At 39.9% G+C, this 15042-nt stretch overlaps 1 long non-coding RNA gene across 1 annotated transcript; it reads right to left on the bottom strand.

Annotated features, from left to right (window-relative positions):
- Window positions 1–3921: 3921 nt before the first annotated feature.
- LOC132390046 (uncharacterized) lies at window positions 3922–11741 on the bottom strand. The gene is made up of 3 exons (XR_009510760.1): window positions 11597–11741; window positions 9947–9993; window positions 3922–5828 (listed from the first exon to the last, which is right to left on the bottom strand). It is a non-coding gene; the product is annotated as an uncharacterized LOC132390046 (long non-coding RNA).
- Between the last annotated feature and the right edge of the window lie 3301 nt (window positions 11742–15042).

Here is a 15042-nt window from a genome sequence, read left to right as displayed (position 1 = left end):
TCAGACGACTTGATATCAGATTAAACAGTAATGCAGAGGGAATTTCTTCACAGGTAGGATTGTCTTCGCTCCACTTCTTTAACCAAACGAAACAACATTCCTCTGCAACTTGCTCCAACCACAGATCATTGATCGCACAAAGCACATAAAACTAAATATTGTCAAAAATAAGTGCATAAAATATAACTCACAATGCATGCAGTGTGCAGCACATTTAAAAAAAAAACAACTAACAGTAGAGAGCTCACTGTCCTGTGATGAGAGGTCGGTTGTGGCAGGGCATTCATTGGTTTTGTAACCTAATGGAAGAAGCCTATTACCCAGTCTAGCAGTCTTAGTCCTCAAGCTGCAATGCCTCCTTCTCGATGATTATAGGTCAAAGAGATTGGGAGATATGTGCCAGGGATCCTCAATGATGCTTTGGGCTTTGACTAAATCAAATGTGTCAGATCATTAATATTCCAAACAACATTTTATTTAAAGTCAAACATCTATTTTTTGATATAATGTACATACTGAAATGCAATATAAAACATTAATTTTTCCAAGTCAAATTGAGTTTAATCTTGTTATCATAAGTTGAGTGAGGTACGGGTTCAGTGCCAAGGAAAATTTGCATGCAGCAACATCACAAAGATGAAGGGACAGACAGCACACAGAATATAGATTATGCATTAGGTCTACCTTAAGTCATGCCATATGCAATAAAGTCGATTTGCCATCATGAGTATATATTTTCAGAAGTTAATTGGCTGTAATAGTAATGAATGGGAGATTGGTTTGACTAGACAAAATAGATGAATGTCACTTGAGGCAGGCATCCCCAAGAGTGCTGAAAACATTGTCAATTACGATTTCCCACGAGACGTTACTCACGGACAGTTATACAAAATCGTGTAGGTCTTATAATGGAAATGTTCCCATGATAGTTCAGGGTTTATTCATCGAGAAGATACTTTGATTGATGCACAAGAGGGGTGGGAGGTGGACGGGGTAATATTTTGGAAATATTTTCTGAGGAGCTGACTGGTCAAACTAAATAGTGAGAACTGGTGCCGAATACTTTCCTGTATTCAATGGTGGGTGAGGTTCACCAATGACGGACTGGGCCATATTTAGTACATATTACAGGCTTTTCCGTACAATGGCATTGATGCTTCCATATCAGGCCAAGATGAAAGTAGTCAATAAACTCTCTAACAGACATCTGTAAAAATTAATCAACGTTTCAGATAATAATTCAAATTTTGTCAAGCTTCCAAGAAAGCATAGCGTTTTTGGTGACATTCCAAATCTCCTCAAATTCCTATTGAAATATAGTCGCCGTCACACCTTCTTTACAGCTGTATCAATATTTTGGGTCCAGGTTAGCTCCTCGGACATACTGGCACCCAGGATCTTAAAATAGCTCCCTCACTGCATTTCTGATTCCTCCATGAGGATCAGTGTGTGTCATTCACTCAACTATTATGTGTCATCTGTCCTCATACCCGAACTCCGGAAAACACGTTGAGGAATTCTTCCATGGGCAAAAAGTCAATAGTCTGAGATAACTGAGCAGCAAGTTGACTTCACAATTCTTTGTTAATTGTCAATTCAAATATGAGCGAAAGTCTGAGAATCAGATTCCCACGACACAATAGGTGACTTTGTGGTTTGTTAGAAGTACAGGTCTGTTAAGATCTATTAAGAACAGTGCATTCCAGTGATCCACTACTCTCTGAATAAATAAAACCCTACCCATCACATGCCCTTTGAACACACGCCTTCTCACTGTAAATGCCTGCCCTTTGGTATTTGACATTTCAACCCCGGGAATCAGATACTCCCTGTCTACTCTATCTATGCCTCTTTTAAACTTATAAATCTTCATCGGAATTCCCCTCAGGCTATGGTGCTCCAGAGGAAACAACTCACCGTCCTTTCCAATTGTATCCAGTCTCAATTGTAAGCCAGACTGACGCTGTGGAAATACAGCTCCAGAAATATGATTTTTATTTCTGCAAGGAGCATGTGTGTGTGTGGCAAATATTCGTCGACATTTCCTGATACATGCTTCAGAGCATCGACTGATGATAAGAGGATGCTCACCATGACACTGGAGTAAACTCCAGATGTCTCCTTCTCCTGTGTAGTAAAGGACTTCAATTTGCTGCATCCTACTACAGGTTCTGAGTTATCATAATTCGAAAATGAGCAATGCTAAAAGTTCAGGTGCAACTGTTCTATTTAAATTTTCTGCCCATTACACTACTGGTGTTTTGGCAGCAATAAAGGTCTTCCTTCTTTGGCTGTGTTCAGGGCTTCCTTCATCATGTCAGTGTTACGCCTGTGACAATAGACAATAGGTGCAGAAGTAGACCATTCAGCCCTTCGAGCCTGCACCGCCATTTTGAGATCATGCCTGATCAATTACTATCAATACCCTGTTCCTGCCTTGTCCCCTAATCCCTTGATTCCCCTATCCATAAGATACCTATTTAGCTCCTTGAAAGCCTCCACTACCTTCCGAGGCAGTGCATTCCATACCCCCACAACTCTCTTGGAGAAGAAGTTTTTCCATAACTCTGTACTAAATGACCTTTTTTAATGATCCTCTTTTTAAAACGTTTTTTATTGCGTTTTCAAATAATTACAGAAAGAAAAACAAATATACCCTTAGCCCCTCCCCTCTAACAACCCTACAGAAAAAAAGAAAATGAAAAAAAAGAAAGAAAGCGAGAGTGCCTGTATATCTGAAGATCCCCACATGCTCCACGGAGTTCGTAATAACTTTATTATATATACTTGTTTCTTTCCCCAAATAACCAATTATTTTATCTTCGGAGCAGTCATTTGAGATCTTAAGCTGTGTTGCCTTTAAGGCATTTGTTTAGTTTATTATACTTTTGCTTTAGTAATTTGTTTGTTATCATTTTCTAGTTAAAGTTAAGGTTGTTTAAAGTAAATTCGTTTTCTGTGATATATAGCGGCATGCGATGACGTCACTCCCGGTTTCGCCGTGTGTTGTGGGAGAATACCGGTTTGGAGAAACAGGAAGGAGGGGGCTTATGTGTACAGTATCAGTGCGAGAAAAGTTTTCTTTCTACGCACGAGAAACATTAGTGAATCAACGCCCTAAGTTCATGAGATAATCGATATGTTGAATTAAAAATGTTAACGCTGATTCTGTTAAAAGTAATGATGATTGATAAAGTTTATGTTTTTTGTTATTTAAAGCGTTGCGGATAGTTTGTGTTGAAATGTATTTAAAGCCAGTCAATGGCATGGGTAGATTCTGACTGTATGTTGCACTTCAATGTAAGATTGTTGTTGTCGTTTTACTTTTGCAAGTGTTTATGATGTAAATGTGATGTCAAGAAGGAAACAAATACAGTATGTTTTTTGTATTGTTTTATCAACAGTTTTCACCATACCTTAATGTGGAAGAGTGAACAGTAAATGGTTAATCTTACTGGGACCGCCTCATTGATTGGTTTATGCTTGGTGTTTAGTTCAGAGTTATTTTACAGCTGTGCGAGAACACTACATAAGCATTTACGAGAATGACACCATCTGATTTCAAATCCCAGAAAATCCTGCAGTCTCGTTCCTGCAGTTCTTCCATTGGAGTGAAAATCATATAGATATTGGAGATGATGTATGTTGCCGTATGTCGATTACAATAATGACATTTGTGCTGTTCATTTTTTTCAGACAGCTGCACCATAGACCCTGAAAGTGACATCAGGAATATCTTCTCCGCAAGTTACAGTGAGCATCTGGGTTAAATCTGATCAACAGCACAAGGTCAGAAACTTAGTGTCACTACCAAAAGTTCCAGCCAATAGAAGTTCAACACTGTATAATGTGTGTTAAAGAAATGTGAAATAGTGTAACACTTGTAATAATAATTAACAATCAATGAAGCATACAAACAATGTGTTCTTCATTAGCATTTATTGTAAGACTGGAAGTGGTTACTACTGATATTGGCAACATTTATTCACCATACCTAATATCTGTGCTCTTGAGATTGTCCCCATTAAACACAAAATTATTATAAATAATTAATTTTAGACGTACTTATTTAAGACCATATGACATAAGAGCAGAATGAGATAATCTGGCCCATTGAATCAGCTCTGCCATTCAATCACTGATGATCCTTTGTTTTATCTCCTCCTCAACCCCATGAGAAAGTAAGGATACATGGGATCCAAGGAGACACTGCTTTGTGGATCCTGAACTGACTTACCCCAAGAAGGCAAAATGTGCTTGGAGACGGGTCATATTCTGCATGGAGGCCAGAGTCCAGTGTTGTGCCTCGGGGATCTATTCTGGGACTCCAACTCTTCGTGATTTTTATTAATGACTGAGACGAGGTAATTTAATGAGATGAGGCATTAATAAGATGCAAAACTGGGCTGAGAAATGGTAGATGGAGTTCAACCCAGATAAGTGTGGCCTGGTTCATTTTGGTAGGTCAAATATGATGGCAGAATGTAGAGTTAATGCCTAGACTCTTGGCAGTGAGGAGGATCAGAGGGATCTTGGGGTCCCAGGCCCAAATTTTCTTTAAATAACTATTTATGGTTCTTAGTAATTGTTCCATCCAAATAAGTAAGTTTATTTCTTACAATTTTAAAAGGAAGGTTAGTATTAATTGATACTAAATGATTCAATAGAATAAGTTCACTCTTATCCTGAATATTGACTAAAACTGGAGACAAAAGAATGTACGATAGCTAATAAAGTCTCAACATTAGGAATATAAAGCAAAAGGTCATCGGCATAATGCAAAATTTCTAAGGTAAGGACATGTTCGGCACAGCTTTGTAGGCTGGAGGGCCTGTATTGTGCAGTAGTTCCGTGTTTCTATGTTTCTATCATATCTGTTTCCTCAACATTTCATGTCCCTCCACCAATATTCCTAATATCTGCAAACCTGGCAGGAAAGCCATCTATTCCTTCATCTAAGTCATCATATACAGCATAAAAGTAAGTGGCCCCATAGGAACCCTGCGGATCACCACTAGCCACTGGCAGCCAACCAGAACAGGATCCATTTATTCCCACTCGCTGCCTCCTACCAATCAGCCAATGTACTACCCATGTTAGCAACATTCTTGTAATACCATGGGCTCTTAATTAAATGCGCAGCCTTCTGTGTGGCACTTGTGTCAAAGGACCTCATAGCGCCCAGATATACAAAATACACTGCATCCCCTTTATCTATCCTACTGGCATTCTCATCAAATTATCGCAAAAGGTACATATTTTTAGCCAGATGGTGGTGGAATTATGGAATTCGTTGCCACATACAGTGTGGAGGCCCAATCATTGAAGGTGCTTAAGGAGGAGATTGATAGGTATCTAATTAGTCAGTGTATCAAGGGATATGGGGAAAAAGTCGGAAATTGGATCTAGATGGGAGAATAGTTCAGCTCATGGTGGAGTGGCAGAGCAGACTCAATGGGTCGAATGGCCTCCTTCTGCACCTTTACCTTGCTTGAAATGTAATATGAATTATTAATAGAGTAAACGAATAGACTATAACAGAGACAGTACTTAGCTCATGACGAATTAATGTTGTCACAAATAAAGTGACTATGAATCACTGATTATTTCTACTTGGCATAATTTATAATTATTTAATTATTTCTGGTTAAATATTGCTATATTTCTACACAATTCCTGCTTAGTGTGAATGTAACGAGACCCAATTTCCTTCGGGATCAATAAAGTATGTCGTTCAGTCCGTCTGTCTGACTGAAGTTTCTGGCAGACTGAATTCCTTCCGATGGATCATTGCTGGGAGTGCTCGTTCCTTTTGGGCAGCTCGCCATCTACAACACAAGTTCAGAAATATTCATTTGTTACTGAAAGCATAGTACCTTAAAACCTGGAATACAACAAATGATTAATATTGAATAGGATAAAAAAAACTGACACATAAAGGTTTGGAACAAGAGGAAGTGGATTATGATGAATGTTAAATTGTGCCAATGCTTGAAATAAGGGATGGCAATAAATAAAGGGCTGCAAGAAGACCACAGACATGTCATCAGGTTTGAAGGACCATGTGCCTCAATGACCCTGAGTTCTATGTTGTCTGGAGTCAGGGCCTTCTGCTTTAGCTCTTGGTAGTATCAGCCATACCTAACAGGTCAATAAGTAGAGGCCAGGCGAAGAGATGTCCATGGGTCCTGCCCGTTCAGGGTTTCAGTTCAGCAATAAAAATTCAGACTGGTAAATCAAAACTGGTCTGGAAAAGCAATAAAGAATAATTCTACATCTGAATGTAACTGTATTCCTGAGTCTCCACATGAAATGCATACTAGACAGTAGAGAAAACTAAGTGGAAGTACTGACATGATGAAGGAAGCCCTGGACACAACCAGAGAGGAAGACCTTTATTGCTGCCAAAAACACCGGTAGTGTAATGGGCAGAAAATATAAATAGAACAGTTGCATTTGACTTTCAGCTTTGTTCATTTTCGAATTATGATAACTCTGAACTTGTAGTAGGATGCAGAAAATTTAATTCCTTTACTGCACAGAAGAAAGAGACATCTGGAGTTTACTCCAATGTCGTGGTGAACATCCTCTTATCGTCAGTCGTGTGCTCTGAATCATGCACCAGGAAATGCTGCTTGATATTTGCCACACACACATACTCCTTGCAGAACTAAAAATCTTATTTCTGGAGCTGTATTTCCTCAGTGTCAGCTTGGCTTACAATTGAGACTAGATACAACTATTGTATTATACAATATTAATTAAAGTTCATAATGTGCTCCTTTGTTGCCTTTACATAGATCTAGTTTTATCAAGAGAACAGAAACATTCCCCGAAATGTGACACAGCAGACTCTGCTTAGCTAATATTATAGACTGATTACTTTTGTTGAAAGTTATCAATATACGTTATCAAATGACAATTTTAATTAAATTACAAAGCACTTCAAATCACTTCAACAGGACTGACGATTTGGTATTCACTTAATGAGTGACATGTCAACAGAAACATTGAGAAAGTTTGTAGTATGATACCAAAGCAAAACAGATTATTGTGTAATGTGGGCATTGATTGCAAATTGATTGGAACTCATTGTCCTGTAATTCTGTTTGAGGCATCATGGTCGTGGAATTATGGAATTCGTTGCCACATGCAATGTGGAGGCCCAATAATTGAGGGTGTTTAAGGAGGAGATTGATGGGAATCTAATTAGTCAGGGTATCAAGGAATATGGGGAAAAAGTCGGAAATTGGAGATGGGAGAATACTTAAGCTCATGGTGAAGTGGCGGAGCAGACTCAAGGGGCCGAATGGCCTACTTCTGCTCCTTTACCTTGTCTTGTCTTGACATGTGAATTATTAATATAGTAAATGAATAGACTAAACTCAGAAACAGTGCTTAGCTGATAACGAATTAATGTTGTCACGAATAAAATGACTATGAATCACTGATTATTTCCACGGCATAATTTATTATTATTTAATTATTTATGGTTTTATATTTCTATATTTCTACGTGGGCTTTTCCGCCGGCTTTCACTATTACGCTGTTACAGGAGTTCTAGCCTTTCTTCTGGTGCGTCTCAAGGAGCTGTTCCCCAGACCCTCTTTTATCCCCACTCATAGGGTCTCAGATGTCACTCAGGGTGGAATGATGCCATCCCCTAACCTGCCCACGTTGCCTGAGGGCATCCACGAAGCATAGTATTCAATACACAATTCCGCCTCCAAGAAACAATGACCTTTTCCGTGGCTTTGTATCGCTGGGGGCCAGGACATTCCAAACTTCTCTCTCTCATTTCCTGGGTCTACTACCCTGACTTAATAGCGATCTTGCAATTCTCAAAAAGGAAGAGGGAGAAAACAGAGAACTATCGGCCTGTCAGCCTGACATCAGTGGTGGGAAAGATGCTGGAGTCCATTATTAAGGATGAAATTGTGGCATATCTAGATAGCAGTGATAGGATTGGGCCAAGCCAGCATGGATTTACCAAGGGTGAATCATGCTTGACTAATCTGTTGGAGTTTTTCGAGGATGTAACCAGGAAGTTAGACGGGGGAGATGCAGTGGATGTAGTGTACCTTGATTTTCAGAAGGCATTTGATAAGGTCCCACATAGAAGATTGGTGGGTAAAATTAAAGCTCATGGCATCGGGGGGAAGGCATTGACATGGATAGAACACTGGTTGGCAGATAGAAAGCAAAGGGTAGGTGTGAATGTGTGTTTCTCGGAATGGCAGGTGGTGACTAGTGGGGTGCCACAGGGCTCGGTATTGGGACCACAGCTGTTTACCACTTACGTTAATGATTTGGATGAAGGCATAAAAAATAACATCAGCAAATTTGCTGATGATACTAAGCTGGATGGCAGTACGACATGTGATGAGGATGCTGGGAGAATTCAGGGTGACTTGGATAGGCTGGGTGAGTGGGCAGATACTAGGCAGATGGCGTTTAATGTGAATAAGTGTGAGGTTATCCACTTTGGGAGTAAGAACAGGAAGGTAGATTATTATCTGAACGGTTTAGAGTTGGGTAAGGGAGCAATACAAAGAGATCTCGGAGTCCTTGTTCATCAGTCACTGAAGGTGAATGAGCAAGTACAGCAGGCAGTGAAGAAGGCTAATGGAATGTTGGCCTTTATTGCAAAGGGAATTGAGTACAAGAGCAAGGAAATCATCCTGCATTTGTACAGAGCCCTGATGAGATCTCACCTGGAGTATTGTGTACAGTTTTGGTCTTCAGGGTTAAGGAAGGACATCCTGGCTGTAGAGGAAGTGCAGCGTAGATTCACGAGGTTAATTCCTGTGGTGTCCAGTCTTACGCAGAGAGGTTAGAGAGACTGGGCTTGTACACGCTGGAATTAAGGAGATTGAGAGGGGATCTGATTGAAGCATGTAAGATTATTAAGAGATTGGACTAGATAGAGGCAGGAAATATGTTCCAGATGCTGGGAGAGTCCAGTACCAGAGGGCATGGTTTGATAATAAGGGGTAGGTCATTTAGGACAGAGTTAAGGAAAAGCTTCTCCCAGAGAGTTGTGGGGGTCTGGAATGCACTGCCTTGAAAGATAGTGGAGGCCAATTCTCTGGATGCTTTCAAGAAGGAGCTAGATAGGTATCATGGATAAGGGAATCAAGAGATATGGGGACAAAGCAGGAACAGGGTATTGATAGTAATTGATCAGCCATGATTTCAAAATGGCGGTGCAGGCTTGTAGGGCTGAATGGTCTACTGCACCTATTGTCTATTGTCACAGGCGTAACACTGACATGATGAAGGAAGCACTGAACACAGCCAGAGAAGGAAGACCTTTATTGCTGCCAAAAACACCAGTAGTGTAATGGGCAGAAAATATAAATACAACCGTTGCACGTGAACTTTTAGCATTGCTCATTTTTGAATTATGATAACTCAGAACTTGTAGTAGGATGCAGCAAATTGAAGTCCTTTACTACACAGGAGAATGAGACATCTAGAGTTTACTCCAGTGTCATGGTGAACATCCTCTTATCATCAGTCGATGCTCTGAAGCATGTACCAGGAAATGTCGATGGATATTTGCCACACACACACATGCTCCTTGCAGAAATAAAAATCATATTTCTGGAGCTGTATTTCCACAGCGTCAGTCTGGCTTACAATTGAGACTGGATACAATTGGAAAGGACGGTGAGTTGTTTCCTCTGGAGCACCATAGCCTGAGGGGAATTCCGATGAAGGTTTATAAGTTTAAAAGAGGCATAGATAGAGTAGACAGGGAGTATCTGATTCCCGTGGTTGAAATGTCAAATATCAAAGGGCAGGCATTTAAAGTGAGAAGGCGTGTGTTCAAAGGGCATGTGAGGCGTAGGGTTTTATTTATTCAGAGAGTAGTGGATCACTGGAATGCACAGTTCTTAATAGATCTTAACAGACCTTTACTTCTAACAAACCACAAAGTCACCTGTTGCCTGGTCGGAATCTGCTTCTCAGACTTTCGCTCATATTTTCCTGTGAATTGACAAGAAACAAAGAATTGTGAATTCAACTTGCAGCTCAGTTATCTCAGACCATTGACTTTCTTGCCCATGGAAGAATTCCTCACCGTGTTTTCCGGAGGTCGGGTTTGAGAATATAGAGTTCGGGTATGAGGACAGATGACAGATTATAGTTGAGAGAATGACACACACCAATCCTCATGGAGGGATCAGAAATGCAGTGAGGGAGCCATTTAAAGTTCCTGGGGGCCAGTATGTCCGAGGAGCTAACCTGGACCCAACATATTGATACAGCTGTAAAGAAGGTGTGACGGCGGCTATATTTCAATAGGAATTTGAGGAGATTTGGAATGTCACCAAAAATGCTATGCTTTCTTGGAAGCTTGACAAAATTTGAATTATTATCTGAAACATTGACCAATTTCTACAGATGTCTGTTAGAGAGTTTATTGACTGGTTTCATCTTGGCCTGATATGGAAGCATCAATGCCATTGTACGGAAAAGCCTGTAATATATACTAAATATGGCCCAGCCCGTCATTGGTGAACCTCACCCACCATTGAACACAGGAAAGTATTCGGCACCAGTTCTCACTATTTAATTTGACCAGACAGCTCCTCAGAAAATATTTCCAAAATATTACCCCGTCCACCTCCCACCCCACTTTTGCATCAATCAAAGTATCTTCTCGATGAATAAACCCTGAAGTATCATGGGAACATTTCCATTGCAAGACCAACACGATTTTCTATAACTGTCCGTGAGTAACTTCTCGTGGGAAATTGTAATTGACGTTGTTTTCAGCCCTGTTGGGGATGCCTGCCTCAAGTAACATTCATCTATTTTGTCTAGTCAAACCAATCTCCCATTCATTACTATTCCAGCCAATTAACTTCTGAAAATATATACTCATGATGGCAAATCGACTTTATTGCATATGACATGACTTAAGGAAGAGCTAATGCATAATCTATATTCTGTGTGCTGTCTGTCCCTTCATCTTTGTGATGTTGCTGCATGCAAATTTTCCTTGGTACTGAATCCGTACCTCACTGAACTTATGATAATAAGAATAAACTCAATTTGACTTGGAAAAATTAATGTTTTTTATTGCATTTCAGTATGTTCATTATATCAAAAAATAGATGTTTGACTTTAAATAAAATGTTGTTTGGAATATTAATGATCTGACACATTTGATTTAGTCAAAGCCCAAAGCATCATTGAGGATCCCTGGCACATATCTCCCAATCTCTTTGACCTATAATCATCGGGAAGGAGGCACTGGAGCTTGAGGACTATGACTGCTAGACTGGGTAATAGCTTCTTTCATTAGGTTACAAAACCAATGAATGCCCTGCCACTCCCGACCTCTCATCACAAGACAGTAAGCTCTTTACTGTTAGTTGTTCTTTTAATGTGCTGCACACTGCATGCATTGTGAATTATATTTTATTCACTTATTTTTGACAATATTTAGTTTTATGTGCTTTGTGCGATCAATGTTCTGTGGTTGGAGCACGTTGTAGAGGAATGCTGTTTCGTTTGGTTGTATATCTGTAAAGAAAATTCAACAATGAACACTGTTAAAGAAGTGGAGGTAAGACAATCCTACCTGTGAAGAAATTCCCTCTGCATTACTGTTTAATCTGGATTCAAGACGTCTGGGCATTTGGGCTTTGGAAAACTCAGTGTTAACAAGCAGCAGGAGAAACACCAGGACGACAAGTGTTTTTTGGAAGGCCATTATCTGGAGGAAGGTATCTCACTTTTGATAGCTCTGGTAAAGAGAAAAGAAGGACATTGAAAGCTTATGGATATTGAAAGACCTAGATAGAGTTGAAGTAAAGAGGATGTATTTTGTGGTGGTGGAGTTTGGGACCAGACGGTACAGCCTTGGAGTAAAAGTATGTCACTTTACAACAGGGATGAGGAGGGATTTCTCGAGCCAGAAGGTGGTGAATCTGTGGAATTGCTTGCCACAGACAGCTGTGAAGCTAAGTGATTGGGGATGTGTAAAGTGGAGATTGATAGATTATTCATTAGTATGTTTGTGAAAGTTTCCTGACCAGGGGAAGCAAATGGGGTTGAGAGGGATAATAAATCAGCCAAAATGGAATGGTGGGGCAAACCCTTTGGGTTTAAATGGCCTAATTCTGCTCCTATGACTTTTGGAAACTACAAATTGAGAGGTAGAATATTTCAGAAAACTGAGAATACAGGTAAAGTGAATACAGACAGACTTCTATATGACAAGAATGACTTATCGTTGGATAGCTGGGACAGTAAATCAGATCAGTTTTAAAGGCAATACTGTATTTTTGTAGATTAAGTTGTGTGTGTTCAACAATAGGCTATAGTATATCTGTGCTGAATTCAGTTCCCACATATTGTCTTGTACAATCAGATACCTGTCACAAGGTAATAGATTATCTGCAGAAGTACAGACTCTAGTAGCCTTGAAGACTACTTTAGAACACCCTTCAATTGTAGATAGAATAACATTAAAATTACTATTCTCTTCTTTAATCACAGAGAGTATGAATTTAGATTCCATTCCGTATGAGCTGCAAGTTCCTGTACTGCTGCCTTTGCTGAGCTGATTGTTTTCCATTTCCCTAAAGTTGTTTTTATGCTGAGTTCGTATCAGTGTCAAGTGTGACCAGGTGGTGTGATTCTTCCCTTGAGGCTATAGAATGGGTTCAAGGTCCAATCTTGTGAACAGTTCAAATTCTAGGATGCTATTTCAATGCAGCTCTGAAGCAATCCAGGCAGAGTTGTTAAAGCCTCTTGAGTGATTTCCATGTACCTTGGAAAAGATGGGCAAGTTCTCCCTGGTGTTCAGTCCTTGTCCTTTCTATCAGTGTCATTATCAAACACATTGTCGTAACATTGCTGCATGAGTGAGATTGGATGCTGTTTTTTCAATTTATCAGAAACTGTACTTCTAAAATACCTCAATGACAGAGAAATGGTTCAGGACAGCCCAATCAGAGCATAATACATTCAATGGCCACTTTATTATGGACAGCCGTACATCCCACTACACTTGTTAGTGCCGATATCTCATCATCCAAAATTTTCGATGTAACTTAATGCATAAAAGCATGCAGGAATGGTCCGGAGATTCATTTGCTGTTGAGACCAAACATCAGCATAGAAGAGAAATGAGATCGTAGTGACCTTGACCATGGATTGATCACATGTGCCAGGCAGGGTGGTTTGAGAATCTCAGAACCTTCAGCGACTTTCATGTACAAGAGATTCCAGCGTTTAAAGATAAGTCATCTGATCTTTGGCAGTTCTATGGGTGAAAATATTTGTTTCTGTGATATGTCAGACTGTTTAAGGTGACAGAAAGGTGCTATTAACTCAAATTACGACATGTTAAATCAATGGTGTGCAGAAGAACATCTCATGAACATGGAATGTCGAAACTAATTTAACGTCATTGCTGCTTGTGTAGTTTAGGAGCCAACATGTCTAATGATATTGTGAGAGATTTAAAATTCTAATTGGAATCTTGACCTTGAGTTTAGAAATAGCAAGTTGTAAATTGCAAAGGATTTAACCAACAGCTACAAACTAACAGTCAAACATGTCAGTTTGCTATGAAAATGCTTTGAGAACATAGAACAATGACGAGTACAGCACAGCACCAGGCCATTTGGGCCACAATGTTGTGATGAACTAGCTATAAAGCAAATCAAAAACACCCAAACACTAATACTTCCTGCCTATACCATGTCCATACCCTCCATCTTCCTGCAATCCTCTATCAGATTACCCCTCAGCCTTTGGAGCTCCAGTGGAAACAACATTTTATTACGCCTCCTGTGATAGCACACACCCTCTAAATGAAGCAGCATCCTGGTAAACATATTCTTCACCCTCTCCAACGCCTCCACATCCTTCCAAGTGTGGGGCGACCAGTACTGTATGCAGTCATCCAGATGTGTCCCAACGAGAGTCTTACAAAGTAGGAACATGACTATTGAGCTAAATTATTTGAATAATAAATGCAAGCAAGTTGTAAGCCTATTTATAAACAACATACCAACTTGTGTAGCTACTTACAACTAGCAATGAACTAGGATGCCATGATCTCTCTGCTCAGCAACACCAAAGGACCTTGCCCATAACAGTGTTCTGTCTTGCGTTTGCCTTACTGAGGTGCAATTCGTCACATTTATCTGGGTCAAATTCCATTTGCCATTTCCCAGCCTATATCTGCAATTGATCTACATTTTGCTGTATTTATTGCCAGTCCTCCACACTATCCACAGCTCCATCAATTGTTTAATCATCTGCCAATTTACCAATGAAGCCATCTCCATTTAATGCTTGTCAATAATTATTTCAGAAAGACTCAGACAAATCAGATTTACCTGTAACGAAGAAATCGAAGTTGCTTTCTTTGAGCTGCTGTATCAGATTTCGGTGGTTGTCCCCTATATATTGTGATTCAGGGAGGGGAACAACCTCAAATGGAGTATTTTGCAATGGCGCAAATATTTGGATAAACATGTTTGTGAAGAGTAATCAATGCACCGTGACTATGAACAAACAGTTCATATCTTAGTGTATTCAAATGGGGATCTTATATACTCACTGTGCCTGGAGATGAAATCCACATATTTACAAAATCAAAGTGAACACTCTTACTGTTAGGAGAAGTAAGAACCAAGATGCACTTATACCTCATCCGTAGCATGGACTCTCAAATTGCACCGTCCACTGCAATCTTGGTCAGCAACCAATAATTTCCTATCTTTTTCCTTCCTGTGTTCCTCAGGAGTAGAGTGACATTTGTGATTTCCCGGTCACGGGGAGCAATTCCTGACTAATTATTCTTGCACTATGAATGCCTTCACAATCGCTTCAGCCTCTTTTTGCGAATCCGTGATGTCTTGTCCATCCACCGTCAGGATTTACAACTCTCCAAGCAATATCTCCTTATTAAAAGTGATGATACTCAATGCCGCCCAGGCTTCAATTTCTGGCATCTCTTCATGTCGGAAAACATTGGAGACTGACACAAAGTACGTGTACAGTTCTCTG

The sequence above is a fragment of the Hypanus sabinus genome, unplaced genomic scaffold (genome assembly GCF_030144855.1).
Source record: "Hypanus sabinus isolate sHypSab1 unplaced genomic scaffold, sHypSab1.hap1 scaffold_751, whole genome shotgun sequence".
Lineage (NCBI taxonomy): Eukaryota > Metazoa > Chordata > Chondrichthyes > Myliobatiformes > Dasyatidae > Hypanus > Hypanus sabinus.
Note: the sequence above shows the minus strand (reverse complement) of the source record. Positions and strands in the feature narration are given on the sequence as shown.